Raw genomic sequence first — 10,832 nt, forward strand, 5'->3', positions numbered from 1 at the left:
TGACAAACTTGCAGTTATTAATTCTCAAAAAGTGATTCTGTCGACCCACAAGGCAAACTGATAAAACTAGCTGTGATGAAAACCAATTATGTTGTTGTCCCCCGTCGCCTGTGTGTGGACCTAAAACTTACCAACTAAACTGAAGACAACACTGCAAAGACTACAATAAACAGTCAAATAGCATGTGGGGAAAATATTTATTTGATCCACTGCTGATTTTGTAAGTTTGCCCACTTACAAAGAAATAAAGGGTCTGTAATTTTTATGGTAGGTTTATTTCAATGGATAGAGACAGAATATCAACCAAAAAATTCCATAAAAAAAAAAAAAAAAACATTATATAAAGGTTAAAAATTGATTTGCATTTCAGTGGTATTTGAGTATTTGATCCACTACCAACCAACAAGAATTCTGGCTCCCACAGACTGTTTATGTGCCCATGTGGAACACAGATCAGTTCTGTCACTTTAAGAAGTTACTCCTAATGTCAGCTTGTTAGTTGTATAAGACACCTGTCCACACAATATGCATCTTCCATTCCAACCTCTCCCACCACCATGGGCAAGACCAAAGAGCTGTCAGAGACAAGATTGTAGATCTGCACAAAGCTTGAATGGGCTACAAGGCCATCAGCAAGAAGCTTGGTGTGAAGGAGACAACTGTTGGTGCAATTATTCAGAAATGGAAGAAATACAAAATAACCATCAATCACCCTCGGTCTGGAGCTCCGTGCAAGATCTTGCCTCATGGAGTAAGGATAATAATGAGAAAGGTGAGGGATCAGCCCCAAACTACATGGGAGGAGCTTGTTAATGATCTTAAGGCAGTTGGGACCACAGTCACCAAGCAAACCATTGGTAACACACTACTCCGCAATGGACTGAAACCCTGCAGCGCCTGTAAAGTCCCCCTGCTCAAGAAGGTACACACAGGTACAAGGTACACAGGTACAAGCCCATTTAAAGTTTGCCAAAGAACATCTAAATGATTCAGAGAAGGCTTGAGAGAAAGTGTGTGGTCAGATGAGACCAAAATTTAGCACTTTGGCATTAACTTGACTCGCCGTGTTTGGAGGGAGATCCCAAGAACACCATCCCTACAGTCAAGCACGGAGGTGGAAACATTATGCTGTTTTTCTGCTAAGGGTACAGGACAACTTCATCGCATTGAGGGGTGAATGGACGGTGCCTTGTACTGTAAAATCTTGGATGAGAACCTCCTTCCCTCAGCCAGAACACAGTAGATGGGTCATGGATGGGTATTCCAGCATGACAGTGACCTGAAACATACTGCCAAGGCAACAAAGGAGTGGCTCAAGAAGAAGCACATTAAGGTCATGGAGGGGCCTAGCCAGTCTCCAGACCTCAATCCTATAGAAAATATGTGGAGGGAGCTGAAACTTCATGTTGCCAAATGACAGCCAAGAAACTTTCATCCAAGATGGTGCCGCTGAGTTCGGCTGCCATCCAGGTCGCTCCACTTAGATTTTGTTTTTATTTACTTTTGTACTTTCTTTTGCTCTCTCTTTCTACACACATATCGTCTGCACTGATCACTTACGACAAAGGAACACTTTTGGACATTGGACACCGCTTCACTAACCTGTTTCAGGACACTTTATCCTCCAACCCATCGGTGCCATCTGAGATTCTCCGGTACGCCGAGATGAACATTGGACACTTTGAGTAACCCACCGCGGCAACGGATCAAGAAACACTGCGGGAAATGCGCTGGGATTCGCAACAGACTGAGGAAAAGAGCACATAGCCCTCCTCTGCCGAGCATTCTGCTTGCCAATGTCCAATCTCTGGAGAATAAGACGGACGATCTTAGAGCCAGATTAAGTTTCCAATGGGACATTAGGGACTGTACCATCCTTTGTTTGTCTGAAACATGGCTCACGACCTCGGTCCCGGACACTGCTGTAACGCTGTCTGATAACTTCTCTGTTTTACGGATGGACAGGACAGTAGAGGCTGGTAAATCCAAAGGTGGAGGAGTGTGTTTCATGATCAACAGGAAATGGTGTGACCCCAGGAATATCTCCACTCTGTCACGCTCCTGCTCGCCTCATCTGGAACATTTATCCATTATTTGCTGCCCATTCTATCGGGAGTTTTCATCGAACATCGTTACTGCTGTCTGCATTCCACCACAGGCAGACACAAGCTTGGCTTTGTCTAAGCTTCACAATGTGCTCAGCTGTTACATTAACAAACATCCTGATGCTGCTTCTATCATCGCGGGGGATTTTAACAAAGGCAACCTCAGGCAGGTTATGCCTATCTTTTATCAACATCTATCCTGTCCAACCAGAGGACTGAAAACACTGGATAATTGCTACTCTCAGTTAAAAGAGCAGGTCAGATGGTATTTTAAAGTGTCCCAATATTATTCATCACATATTGGCACAAAAAAATTATATTTTGAGCACTCAATTGAAAATGTACACCTAACGTATCAATCGTACTACTTACAGGTCGTGGTTCAGAGAGCTTGTTAGTCCAAATTAAGAAGATTAGAAGCCAACAAAGATAAAAGCCCAGATTAGAAAAGCAGTTCTTGATAAAATGACAAGCACACAACAAAAGGCTCGAATTGTATTTCTGTGGTATCCTTGAACACCGCGTCTTCTCAACATGATGTAAATGCACTAATAGCAAGAGTGTGTGTGGGCAGGTCAGACTCTGTTCGGATTTCGCGGGCAGGCAGGGATTATGCAAATGTGTTACCCAGTGATGTACACGGTAACAGGCAAAAGAGTCGAAAATATAACGACTCGTTACGGCGATTCAGAACCGACTCTCTCTTTTGAGAGACAATATCTTTATTTATCATGCACTTTTTTGATAAACTGCAAAAGAGAGATTTTTCAAAAACCCATCTGACCTGCTCTTTAAGAATGCCTACAAAACTCGCTCACTACCGGCTTTTGGCAAATCGGACCATGCCGCCATTTTTCTCACACCGGAATATAAACAAAGGCTCATTCAAGAACCCCAAGTGCAGAGAGTAGTGACGCGCTGGTCCATCCACTCTGAAGCCATGCTACAGGCGGCTCTTGAGGATGTAGACTGGGACAGGGAGCGAGTTCCTCTGACGTCAGCGAGTTCACGGATGTAGCATTAAGCTTTGTAAATACGTTAACCGAACAAGCTACAGATACAATAACTATAAGGACCTTCTCAAATCAGAAACCGTGGGTGGACAGAACAATCCGTGCTGCAGCATACAACGCCAGCCTCTCGTTGGTGAACATAAGCAAGTACAAAACATTGTGTTATGATCTCCGACAGCCAGTAAAAGCCGCAAAACACAGATACAGGGAATGCACAGAGTCCCATTTCCAACTAAATGACTCCCGACGCATATGGCAAGGACTAAGAACCATCTGTGGCTTTGGTAACAAATACTCTGCAGCTGTGAGAGCAGACCTGTCGCTGGCTGACGAGTTAAACTCTTTCTACAGCCACTTTGAATGCAACTGAGGCAGCGCAAGTCTGCCGATCAGCGTGTCAGGAAGCAGCAGTCAGAACAGTGATAATCATGTATTCACCGTGTCGGAGGACGAGGTTCAGAGGGCTCTAAAGCGAGTGAACGTCAGGAAAGCAGCAGGTCCTGATGGGATTTCTGGCCGTGTTCTGAGGTCCTGTGCTGATCAGCTCGCTGGTTTGTTTGCATCTATTTTTAATGAGTCCCTTGCTACCTTGGTGGTTCCCACCTCTTTTAAAAACCCTGTCATCATCCCTGTGCCTAAGAACAATATTCAGGCAAGAGTGGTTGACTATCGTCCAGTTGCCCTCACGCAAGGGCATATTTAGTGAATTGGGGGCCCCAGGCAAAATATAGGAATGGGGCCCTATACATTTTCACACATTTTCTTAGATCAACCTATATCAAGAGCATGCTCACAGATGAGAACAAAACAGCGTTGGATTAAGTGGATTAGAGCGCTGCACGTGCCTCAAATATAGGCCCTAGCCTGTCTTTTTCCCGTTTTCCCAAAAAAAGCTTATACTACTGTTTCAGCTATTAAAATAGGTCAGTTTTGTATGTAATGTAAAAATGATTACATTTTGTTTCATTTTTTTTATAAAGTCAATTTAGAAAAATGTTTGGAGCATTTTTTTGTTCGTTAAATGTAAGTTTTTTGTTTGTTTGTTTGTTTTTTTGTAATGGCACCGACATGATCAGTTGCATTTTTTTCTAAAGGTGCGTTCACACCAGACGTGAATGAAGCATTAAGCGCGAGTGATTTACATGTTAAGTCAATGCAAAGACACGAATGAGGCGGCGCGAAAGACGCGGCGCGAATTGAGCATTTTGGGCATTTTGATGTGCGTAACGCGCAAGTTGAAAAATCTGAACTTTGGACGAAAATTCGCACCACATTAACCAATCAGGAGCTTGCTCTAGTAGTGACGTGATTATGATGTAGCGAGCAGGCAGAAAACCGAAACAACAATGGAGGACAAAATCATCGTCGCTGTATGTGGATACCCAGAGCTGTACGACACATCTTCATACTTTTATAGAAACAGTGGCTCCATTTATCATTTGAAAACTATAACAATCTAAATTTGAACAAAAAACACCACTGCCTCCTTTATTTTTCATTAAAACATTAAATTTCCTGTAGATCAGGGAAATGTGTAGGCATACTGTATAGCTTGCATTACAATGAAACAAAATATTATATCAAACAGTATTGCATCTTTTTATTTTAATTTTAACATATTAATAGATTAATTGAATAAAGACCAAAGATTAACTGTTAGATTTACCCAAAACGAATTATATTTTATGTTTAACCACTGAGACATCAGAGCCAGTGGCAAATGTCAGAAGGACTAGCTGAGTTGAGAGTGCTCTCATCGGTAAAATGAGAACTGAGCTCCCGCTGATCGCGTGGAGCTGATCGTCTCCGAAATCGGTGAAACACATTTTTAAATAGGCGCTGTCTTTATAAATAAACCGCATATTTGAGTTTAAAACAACTACATTCTCGCCTGAAATACTTTTAAAACTACATTTCATGACACGATAACAGTAATATTTTGAAAATTATCCGAATAAATGGTGGTTGAAATGCTGCGTGAACTCAACTGCCAGAAGCCCCTCCCATGACGCGAATTCGCATCTGTTGTGAAGTTAATTTCACGCTCGAATGAACGAATAAACTCAAAATGTTCAAGCGTCCAACTACGCGCGAATAGCTCGATTTATTTGCGCAAGTCGCATCTGGTGTGAACGCACAGTAACAGTGGAAACAAATTAATACACAGTCATTTTTGTTCATAAAGGTAAGAGTACCTCAGTTTCATTCTAAACTGTAAAGGGGCTACTTTTATTTGTGTGTACTCACAATATCAACAAAACGTTGTGCTTTTATAAAATAAAGAAAAGAAATGCTTTCTGCCATCTGGGGTTTGAACAGGAGCGCTTCACAATGATGAACCTAAACTCAGCGAATTGCTTCACAGACATGATAAAAAAATATATATATATATATATATAGAAATCTTTAAATTACTAGCCTACTTTAATTCAAATCGAATTGATGGATATTGATGGATATCTAAAATATAAAAATAAGGCAAAGCCTAAAACAGGCCCGATTATAATTTGCATTTATTTTATAATTCCGTACAATTAAAAAATAAAACACAAATTAACTTTGTCCTATAATTGTATAGCTGCTTTTTCAGATTTTTATGTTGCTCTGTTCTGAATACCTTAACATGTAAAGCATTTTCTGCAATGCAATTATTTATTTATTTATTGAATTATTTATTAGCCTCTTTTTTTTTTTTACCCATGTCATGAATTCGTTGTATTCCCACTTGTAAAATAGCAAACAAATTAATTGTTGTAGGCTAACCCGATCTTATGAAAGTGTGTACAGCACGATTTTCTGCTTCTATTTAGCTTAATATTTCTGTGCAGAAATTTACTTTGGCATGCAAAAGATTGATATCATCACCCTGAACGTGGAAGCTCCACAGGGCTGTGTCCTGAGTCCCCTGCTCTACTCTCTTTACACACATAACTGCATGTCTTCCTAAAGCTCCACATCTATTATCAATTTTGCTGATGATACTGTGGTTCTGGGCCTCATTTCCAACAATAATGAAGGTGCATACTTGGATGAGGTAGAGAAACTCAAATCATGGTGACAATTGTCTCTCTCTGAATGTGAGTAAAACTAAAGAACTGATTGTGGACTTCGGGAAGAGGTAGCAGTGGCCCTACACTCCTCTTACGATCAGTGGAACCCCCGTGGAGAGGGTGAGCAGCTTCAAGTACCTTGGTGTAAACATCTCCAAGGACCTGACTTGGTCTACCCACATTCAAACACAGGTTAATAAAGCCAGGCAAAGACTGTACCATCTGCGACAGCTGAGGAAATTCAGGGTTTCGCCAGCAATCCTGAAAACTTTCTATTTAGGGGCCATAGAAAGTATATTGACTCAGTGTATATCAGTGTGGTATGGGAACAGCTCCAGTCAAGACTGCAAAGCCCTGCAGAGAGTTGTGCGCTTAGCAGAGCGCATCTCAGGGTCTTCTCTCCCCTTGCTGAAGGACATCTACATCAAACGCTGCAAAAGCAGAGCTGTTAAAATCATCAAGTACTCAAACAACCCTAGTAATGGTCTTTTCACTTTGCTGCCATCTGGTAAGCGCTTCCGTAGCTTGATGGCAAAAACTGAGAGACTTAGGAGGAGTTTCTTCCCCCAGGCCATCAGGCTCCTAAACTCAAAACCAGCCTCTTAACATCTACATGACTCCACTTAATAATTACTTAATCAGTAAGATATTCATTGTTCTCTACCTCATATTGACATACTGACAGTGTCGCAACATGTTTGCATATTCGCCTCTTGTACATTCCTGTGTATCTTAATATTTAAGACTACAGTATACATTCATGCACATTTTTTTTTTTTTTTTACATTCATGCACATTTCTATTCTATATTTAATTCTACAGTATAAGGAGCTCCAGTCAAGGAGTCTGTATTCGTCGTTTAAAAAAGGAAACCAAAACTAGGACTGCGGATATACCAACCATAAACAAGGAAACACTTGCTTACCATTTTAAATACAAATTTACAGTTGTGAAATAATAGTCTAAATTTATGTTGAGCTGGTACCCACCTGTTTCTTCCCCAAGCAACAAACTATATTACATTGATGCCAAAACTCAGGAAGAAGGAGATACGCCCTGTCAAAAAGCCCTCGCTGTGGTTCCCAGGAGGACGGGCTGAAGAAGAGTGTCACCTGTGGTTGCTCGTTGCGGTGGTGCCGGAGCGACTTTCCGAGAGGGACTGATATGCTCACTGCTGTCTGCCGGAGGAGTCACTGCCATTTGCCAGAAGGCAGGGCCTGCTTCCATTCACCATAATGAGGAGGAGCAGAGAGAGCTCAGGAACAGGGGGCTTGCTGCGGGGTCCCCGGAGTTGGAGGAGCTGTTGCTGTCCACAGGTGAGGCGGAGAAGTGAAGCCGTCCACCGAGGGTTGTCCAGTACCGCCGTGTGGCATCACGAGTGTAGCCCTCTCAGCTGGTGGAGCGGATACTTATGTGAAACACCTGTGCATCACATAGGTCCGGAAGGATATAAGGAGGAGCGATGAGAGTTGAGGGAAAGAGAGGACCAGGCCTGGGACATTTGTAGCTTTGTGTTAGAGTATTCTTTGAAGGTGCGCTAAATGGAGTGGACTGTGGAAAATGAATTACACTTGGGCCTTCAGCCGAAATAGTAATTCCTTTGTTCTGCTGAGGTTCTTACACAATGTCTGTGTGCAGACCAGTGTTTGTCCATGTAGACTTGTCCAGCTACAACAGTGTATGTGCAAGTGATTTGAGAGCTTGAAAAGAATAGTTCACTAACCAAGTGCATCCAACCACACTCACAGTAGTATACTTTGAAAGGCTTGCATGCTCAACTGTGTGCAAGACAATGCGGAACTCCTCTTGCCAGAGGTAAGCTCTGCAACTCACTTCTACCTAACAGTCAAAGCAGCATTACGTGTTGAAAGTGTAGACTTGAAGAAAGACAAAGAGTGTTAAGGTCATGACACACAAAACTGAAATTAAAGAACTTGTAGATGGGATCTGACTAGTCCAATGCTGACAGACACTCGATGGCCCGACATTGGCTTGGTGTGTCATAGTCTTTAGGGTTTCACTTGGGACAGGGCCAGTATACAAACCCGATTCCAAAAAAGTTGGGACACTGTACAAATTGTGAATAAAAACAGAATGCAATGATGTGGAAGTTTCAAATTTCAATACTGTATTCAGAATACAACATAGATGACATATCAAATGTTTAAACTGGGAAAATGTATCATTTTAAGGGAAAAATAAGTTGATTTTAAATTTCATGGCATCAACACATCTTAAAAAAGTTGGGACAAAGCCATGTTTACCACTGTGTGGCATCCCCTCTTTTTATAACAGTCTGCAAACATCTGGGGACTGAGGAGACAAGTTGCTCAAGTTTAGGAATAGGAATGTTGTCCCATTCTTGTCTAATACAGGCTTCTAGTTGCTCAACTGTCTTAGGTCTTCTTTGCCGCATCTTCCTCTTTATGATGTGCTAAATGTTTTCTGTGGGTGAAAGGCCTGGACTGCAGGCTGGCCATTTCAGTAACCGGATCCTTCTTCTATGCAGCCATGATGTTGTAATTGATGCAGTATGTGGTCTGGCATTGTCATGTTGGAAAATGCAAGGTCTTCCCTGAAAGAGACAACATCTGGATGGGAGCATATGTTGTTCTAGAACTTGGATATACCTTTCAGCATTGATGGTGCCTTTCCAGATGTGTAAACTTTCCATGCCACACGCACTCATGCAACCCCATACCATCAGAGATGCAGGCTTCTGAACTGAGCGCTGATAACAACTTGGGTTGTCCTTTTCCTCTTTAGTCCGGATGACATGGCATCCCAGTTTTCTAAAAAGAACTTCAAATTTTGATTCGTCTGACCACAGAACAGTTTTCCACTTTGCCACAGTCCATTTTAAATGAGCCTTGGCCCAGAGAAAACGCCTGCACTTCTGGATCATGTTTAGATATAGCTTCTTTTTTACCTATAGAGTTTTAGCCGGCAACAGCGAATGGCACGGTGGATTGTGTTCACCAACAATGTTTTCTGGAAGTATTCCTGAGCCCATGTTGTGATTTCCATTACAGTAGCATTCCTGTATGTGATGCAGTGCCATCTAAAGGGCCCGAAGATCACGGGCCTCCAGTATGGTTTTCCGGCCTTGATCCGCACAGAGATTGTTCCAGATTCTCAGAATCTTTGGATGATATTATGCACTGTAGATGATGATAACTTCAAACTCTTTGGAATTTTTCTCTGAGAAACTCCTTTCTGATATTGCTCCACTATTTTTTGCCGCAGCAATGGGGGAATTGCTGATCCTCTGCCCATCTTGACTTCTGAGAGACACTGCCACTCTGAGAGGCTCTTTTTATACCCAATCATGTTGCCAATTGACCTAATAAGTTACAAATTGGTCCTCCAGCTGTTCCTTATATGTACATTTAACTTTTCCGGCCTCTTATTGCTACCTGTCCCAACTTTTTTGGAATGTGTAGCTCTCATGAAATCCAAAATGAGCCAATATTTGGCATGACATTGCAAAATGTCTCACTTTCAACATTTGATATGTTATCTATATTCTATTGTTAATAAAATATAAGTTTATGAGATTTGTAAATTATTCCATTCCTTTTTTACTCACAATTTGTACAGTGTCCCAACTTATTTGGAATTGGGTTTGTACTTTCCTTTTTAGTTAGTATGACGTTATTTTAATCAACAGTACAGTCAGCTTATATCTCTGCACAGTGTCTAAGCACTTAGGAAAGTAGTGTGTAGTGTGCACACACTGGACGCTTCCATCCATGCTCACGGTCAGTAGAATATACTTTGAAAGGCTTGTGTGCTCAGCTATGCAGAGATGGAGTGGAATGCCTTTACTCATAGTGATGACTAGTGAAATCACTGACCAGGAGGACAGTGCAGAGAACTCTTTTTTCTGTGATTTCATTTAACTTTTGTTTATTGGTTTGGTCCTTCAAAGGTTAACTGTGATGTTACAGTTTTTTTACGATTGCTATGACAATTTTCAATGTTTTTAACAACTTTCCTAAACTCCTAACACACCAACACACCTACAACACACAATTGTCAAAACCGTTCATTTCATGCTCAGAATCACACATTGTAAGCAAAACCCCAACACTAATTTTCAAAATACAATAATACATTAACACAATACACCAAGACTACCAAAACACTGCAAACATGTCTTAAAATCAAATAATCATTCCAAAACACTAATGCATTTTGTCTTATCTCACAATTTGGACTTCTATTCTTGGAATTGCGAGTTTACATCTTGCAATTCAGACTTTATCAGAATTGTGAGATAAATTCACAATTGCAAGAAATAAAAGTCAGAACTGTGAGATGAAAAAAAAGTCACATTTACCCTTTAACCTTTATATTCCATGGCAGAAATAAGCTTTCATAAGTTCCACATGTGTAAGAGGGAAAAACAAACAAACAAACAAACATAAAAATGCACAGTCCATCACATTCTTACCCCTCCGTTACCTATTGTTCTCCATTTTTCTGATCCAACTACTCCTCTCCCTCTCCCAGGCGTTATTTTTTCTTTCTCTGATTCTTTGTGTTGTTGTGCATCCACAAAACCAATTCAAAGAGGTCTTTTTTACTCTATGTTGATGTAATGGAAAAACATCAACACCTGACTATTCCTCCAACTGAGACTGGAATGAGCTATTTCTAAA

Source organism: Cyprinus carpio, chromosome A23 (assembly GCF_018340385.1).
Source record: "Cyprinus carpio isolate SPL01 chromosome A23, ASM1834038v1, whole genome shotgun sequence".
Lineage (NCBI taxonomy): Eukaryota > Metazoa > Chordata > Actinopteri > Cypriniformes > Cyprinidae > Cyprinus > Cyprinus carpio.